Here is a 6,932-nt window from a genome sequence, read left to right on the forward strand (position 1 = left end):
ACATTGGAGCAAGAACAAGCATGGAGATGATGGCATGTGCAAGGGGAACAAGAACAGAGTTACAAGTGATGATTTCAGGTCTTTGAAGCCACCATAACGAGTGCATGAAGCCTTGGACGAAATATCCAAGATGTCACTTCATAAATTTCGTCCAGAGGCTATTATAGGTGTTGCGTCACCTTTTTATTGGGCCAAGCCCATGTAATTTCGAAATACATAAGTATAGGCTATTTTTAGAGTCCGTATGTGTGGGGAAACAAGAGATAGGGTTGATTTCGGACCCCTCCACCAAGGGCCACGAAATTCCCCCTCTCTTCCTCCATATATACAGCCCTTAGGGCACCGTTTAGACTTTGGGTTTTGTTTACATTAAAGTTCGCCATAGCTGCAACTTCGCGTACTTCGTTTGTGTTCAACGACCAGACAAAGGCGTCACAGAACCCCACCTTGATCAATAAAGCTTTCATCTTATATTCGCAATATCCAGATTGCAATTTTAGTTTCTTGCTTGTTCTTCGTTTGCTCACAGGAAACAGACACTCGTGGTCAGGTTGATCGTGCCCCGGCGTGGTCAATAACCTCTCGGAGTTGGTTTAGCGATTGCTAAGGCGCGACGTCCTCGCACGTTCGTAGTCGGATCGTCAAAGTCGACTTCCACCAAAGCGATATCCATCATCTCATCGAAAGACGAGACACCTTTGCCTCTATCAGACACCACGCACATCCTCTACTCCCACATGTCCTACTACAGCACCACTGACTTCAGCCACCAATTCCAACCGAGATACAAGAAAACAGGCACCACCACCACCATCTGCCAGGAGTACACCTTCCGGTCCCGCACAGAGCTCTTCTTCATCCATGGCATCAACAGGGCTAACACATGATATTATTTGTCATTGTTACAAGGGTGGAGGTTATTATGCGAGAGAATGCCCATCTAAGCGTGTGATGATTGCTACTGAGGATGGTGGCTATGAGTCCGCTAGTGACTATGATGAGGAGACTTTGGCTCTTATTACATGTATAGAACACGGTGGAGATGGTTCTGCTCATGAGACGCAATACATGGCTCCTGAAGATGCTGATAGGTATGAATGTTTAGTTGATCAACGTGTTTTGAGTGTGCAGGTCACACAAGCTGTGAAAAATCAGAGGCATAATTTGTTCCATACAAAGGGAGTCATGAAGGAACGTTCTGTTTGCGTCATCATTGATGGAGGGAGTTGCAACAACTTGGCTAGCATGGAGATGGTGGATAAGCTATCTCTCACCACAAGACCACATCCACATCCTTACTCCATCCAATGGTTGAACAACAACGACAAGGTTAAGGTAACACGTACTGTCCGTGTGTATTTTAGTATCTCTACATATGCTGACTTTGTTGATTGTGATGTGGTACCTATGCAAGCATGTTCCTTATTACTTGGTAGACCATGACAATTTGATAAAAATTCTATACACCATGGTAGAAACAATCAGTATACTCTTGTTCAAAAGGATAAAAATATTACTTTGCTTCCTATGACTTCCGATTCTATTTTGAAAGATGATATTAATAGAGCTAATAAAGCACAACAGGAGAAAAATAAGAGTGAAAATCAGATTGTGGCAAAAGAATTTGAGAAACAAATGAAGCCTAATAATAAACCATCTAATGTTGCTTCTGAAATTAAATTGAAAAGTGCATGTTTACTTTCCACCAAATCTGATATTGATAATCTAGATTTCAGCAAATCTGTTTGCTATGCTTTTGTGTGCAAAGAGGCATTATTTTCTTTTGATGATGTACCTTCCTCTTTGCCTCCTGTTGTCACTAACATTTTGCAGGAGTTCCCTGACGTCTTTCCACAAGACGTGCCACCGGGATTACCACCCATTCGAGGGATTGAGCATCAGATTGACTTAATTCCCAGTGCTTCGCTGCCAAACCGTGCGCCATACCGTACCAATCCATAGGAGACGAAGGAGATTATGCGTCAAGTATAGGAGCTGCTCGACAAAGGTTATATACGCGAATCTCTTAGTCCTTGTGCTTTTCCTATCATACTAGTGCCAAAAAAGGATGGTACATTGAGTGTGTGTGTTGATTGTAGAGGCATTAATAATATTACTATTCGTTATCATCATCCTATTCCTAGGCTAGATGATATGCTTGATGAATTGAGTGGCTCTACAATATTCTCCAAAGGTGATTTGCGTAGTGGATACCATCAAATTCGTATGAAATTGGGAGATGAATGGAAAACAGCATTTAAAACTAATTTTCGATTATATGAGTGGTTAGTCATGCCTTTTGGGTTAACTAATGCACCTAGTACTTTCATGATATTAATGAATGAAGTTTTACGTGCTTTCATTGGATGATTTTTGGTAGTCTATTTTGATGATATACTGATTTACATCGGATCTTTGGAGGTACATTTGGAACATTTACGTGCTATTTTTATTGCTTTACGTGATGCACGTTTGTTTGGTAACCTTGGGAAGTGCACCTTTTGCACCGACCGAGTATCTTTTCTTGGCTATGTTGTTACTCCACAGGGAATTGAAGTTGATAAAGCCAAGATTGAAGCTATTGAGAGTTGGCCACAGCCCAAAATAGTCACACAAGTGAGGAGTTTTCTTGGCCTCGCTGGATTCTATAGGCGTTTTGTGAGAGATTTCAGCACGATTGTTGGACCGCTCAATGAGCTTACAAAGAAGGTTGTGCCTTTTGTTTGGGGTACCGCACAGGAAGAAGCCTTCACGGTATTGAAAGATAAGTTGACACATGCTCCTTTACTCCAACTTCCTGATTTTAATAAGACTTTTGAGCTTGAATGCGATGCTAGTGGAATTGGATTAGGAGGTGTGTTATTACAAGATGGCAAACCAGTTGCATACTTTTCTAAGAAATTAAGTGGGCCTAGTCTGAACTATTCTACTTATGATAAAGAATTATAAGCTCTTGTTCGGACTTTAGAAACATGGCAACATTATTTATGGCCCAAAGAATTTGTTATACATTCTGATCATGAATCTTCGAAACACATTAAAAGTCAAGCAAAACTAAACCGTAGACATGCTAAATGGGTTGAATTCATTAAGACTTTCCCTTATGTCATTAAACACAAGAAGGGTAAAGAAAATGTTATTGTTGATGCATTGTCTCGCCGTTATACTATGCTTTCACAACTTGACTTTAAAATATTTGGTTTGGAGACTATCAAAGATGAATATGTGCATGATGTTGAATTTTAAGATGTATTTCAGAATTGTAAAGAAAGGAGAACATGGAACAAGTTTGTCGTTAACGATTGATTTGTGTTTCGTGCTAACAAGCTATGCATTCCAGCTAGCTCCGTTCGTCTTCTGTTGTTGCAGGAGGCACATGGAGGAGGATTAATGCTACATTTTGGCGTTAAGAAGATGGAGGATATACTTGCCACACATTTCTTTTGGCAAAAGATGATATGGGATGTTGAGCGTTTTGTTGCTCGCTGCACTACATGTCAAAAAGCTAAGTCACGACTCAATCCTCATGGTTTATATATGCCTTTGCCTGTACCTAGTGTTCCTTGGGAGGATATATCTATGGACTTTGTTTTAGGTTTACCTCGAACAAAGAAGGGGAGGGATAGCATATTTGTTGTGGATAGATTCTCGAAAATGGCGCACTTTATACCATGTCATAAAAGCGATGATGTTGTTAATGTTGTTGATTTGTTCTTTCATGAAATTATTCGCTTGCATGGTGTGCAAAACACTATTGTTTCAGATCATGATACTAATTTTCTTAGCCACTTTTGGAGATGTTTATGGGCTAAGTTGGGGACTAAACTGCTTTTTAGTACTACTTGTCACCCCCAAACTGATGGACAAACTGAAGTAGTCAATATAACATTGTCTACTATGCTTAGGGCTATTTTGAAGAATAATAAGAAAATGTGGGAAGAATGCTTGCCTCATATTGAATTTGCTTATAATCGTTCATTGCATTCTACTACTAAGATGTGCCCTTTTGAAATTGTGTATGGTTTTCTACCTCGTGCACCTACTGATTTGTTGCCTCTTCCATCTTCAGAGAAGGTTAATATTGATGCTAAGCAATGTGCTGAATTGATCTTAAAAATGCATGAGGTAACTAAGGAAAACATTGTGCGTATGAATGCTAAATATAAACTTGCTAGAGATAAAGGTAGAAAACATGTTGTCTTTGCACCTGGAAATCTTGTTTGGTTACATTTGTGTAAGGATAGGTTTCCTAATTTGCGCAAATCTAAGCTAATGCCCCGTGTTGATGGTACTTTTAAGGTGTTAGAGAAAATAAATGATAATGCATATAAACTTGAGCTGCTTACAGATTTTTGGGTTAGTCCCACTTTTCACATTGCAGATTTGAAGCCTTATTTGGGAGAGGAAAATGAGCTTCCGTCAAGGATGACTTCATTTCAAGAAGGGGGAGATGATGAGGACATCAATACCATTGTTACACCCACAGCCCCTACCGCTACATATACTGGACCAATTACTAGAGCTCGCGCACGTCAATTAAATTATCCGGTACTTTCATTTCTTGGTAATGATTCTAATGTTCATGAGAATATGATGCTGCCTAAATTGGATACATTTGTTTTGCTTACAAATGAAGGGCCTAACTTGGAGAAGGATGAACATTGGAGCAGGAACAAGCATGGAGATGATGGCATGCGCAAGGGGAACAAGAACGGAGTTACAAGTGATGATTTCAGGAGTTTGAAGCCACCATAATGAGTGCATCAAGCCTTGGAAGAAATATACAAGATGCCACTTCATAAATTTTGTCCAGAGACTATTCTAGGTTCTGCATCACCTTATTATTGGGCCAGGCCCATGTAATTTTGAAATACATAACTATAGGCCATTTTTAGAGTGCGTATGTGTGTAGAAACAAGAGATAGGGTTGGTTTCGGACCCCTTCCCCAAGGGCCACGAAATCCCCCCCCCCTCTTCCTCCATATATACAGCCCTTAGGGCACCGTTTAGACTTTGGGTTTTGTTTAGATTAAAGTTCGCCATAGCTGCAACTTCGCGTACTTTGTTTGTGTTCAATGACCAGACAAAGGCGTCGCACAACCCCACCTTCATTAATAAAGCTTTCCTCTTATATTTGCAATATCCAAATTGCAATCTTAGTTTCTTGATTGTTCTTCATTTGCTTGCAGGAAAACAGACCCTCGTGGTCAGGTTGATCGTGCTCCGGCGTGGTCAATAACCCCTCGGAAGTTGGTTTAGCGATTGCTAAGGTGCGACGTCTCGCACATTCGTAGTCGGATCATCAAGGTCGACTCCCACAGAAAACGATAGCCACCATCTCATCGAAAGACGGGACACCTTTGCCTCTATCAATTTTCACTTGATGTTTGAAAGTAAGCATCGCGTGAGTTTACCTTGGCACCATATGCCATGAAGCAGTAGGTGGGAGCTGTAGCGACCCGACCTCAGACGGTCAAGTCTCTGTGCTTAAGTGTCATCCCTGGATTGGTATTCTGACACACACAGTACTCGAGGATTTATAACAGAGGTGAATCACATGTATAAAATAACATAAATACTATTACCTCAATCCAAATAGCGGAAGAAACAACAAGGTTGTGGATTCCCATCAACACCAACGGCAAAGTTGCGTGTAGAAATCATAACCCTAACATATCACTTACTCATCGCAAGAATCCTGCAACATGAGACGTTGCTGCCACAAAGGGTCAGTACATTAAATGTACTGGCAAATTCACACCATAGGATAATGATGAATAATAGCTATCACTACATGCATATGTGGCTGGTGCAAAAAGCTCTATGGTTATAATGTTTTTGCGAAAAGCCAATTTTTTCCTACTGCATAGGAATATATTTTATTTAACTACAGAGTTTGTTGAAAACAATGAGAAGGTAAACCCCAACTCAATCCCAATTAAAGTTAACAGCCCATCAAATTAATTAAGTAACGTGATGAGATTAACATGATAATTCAAGAACCAGATACTCAAGATTGTCCATAACCGGGGACACGGCTAACCATGATTAGTTTGTACACTCTGCAGAGGTTTGCGCACTTTTCCCCTCTAGACTCGATCTCCTCCATTGGATTTCTCGCACTACATGATGTTTGAGAAACGGATGACCATGACACAGTCTTTCAGAAGCGTTAGCACCTTACGATGGGTAGATAGTTACACCTACTTTCCCCTACATCTGCTAGTCTACCACTGTAAGAGTTCACACGACTTAATCAACTATGCTAGAGCCCATAGTAGCTTGCGGCTGCACACGGAAATTTCTAGTATGAATAATATTATGATCCCTTTGAGCCTGGGTGGCGGTCCATAGGAAAATCGCATGGAACCCCGGGATTTCCAAAAAATCAGGCAACACTGGATTCCCCAGGTGCCTCAGTCCACCTAGATGTGTATTAAAGTTGCCACCTTAAGTTGAACCATTAATTAACAATCTCACATCGGTCATGGATACACTCAAACCCAATCCACGTCTACGATCATAGCATAGCAGTATAAGCATAACATAGAAGTAACTCCTAAGGTTTGAATGCAGGACAATAGGTTCCTACCTCATCAACTACTTCCCAATACCCACATGTTAATCAGATCCTACTCATGCAATGTTTGAGGGCTGAAACTAATGCATAAAAACTGGGTAATGAAAAGTATGATCAAAGTGTGAACTTGCATGTATGGTTGATGAAGATGCTTCGCAATCAATACTCCTGATATTTCTACTCATCACACTCCGGTCAATCTATCATAAGAAAGCAATAGTAACAACACATAAGCAATCATGCAAAAGAATCAAAGAAAAGATCTCGGAAAACTTCGAAAACAAGCAAATAACTCTTGCAACATAAAACAATTTCTAACAGTACCAAAATTAAGTGAATTTGGTCTTATCAG

Source organism: Triticum aestivum, chromosome 4B (genome assembly GCF_018294505.1).
Source record: "Triticum aestivum cultivar Chinese Spring chromosome 4B, IWGSC CS RefSeq v2.1, whole genome shotgun sequence".
Classification (NCBI taxonomy): Eukaryota; Viridiplantae; Streptophyta; class Magnoliopsida; order Poales; family Poaceae; genus Triticum; species Triticum aestivum.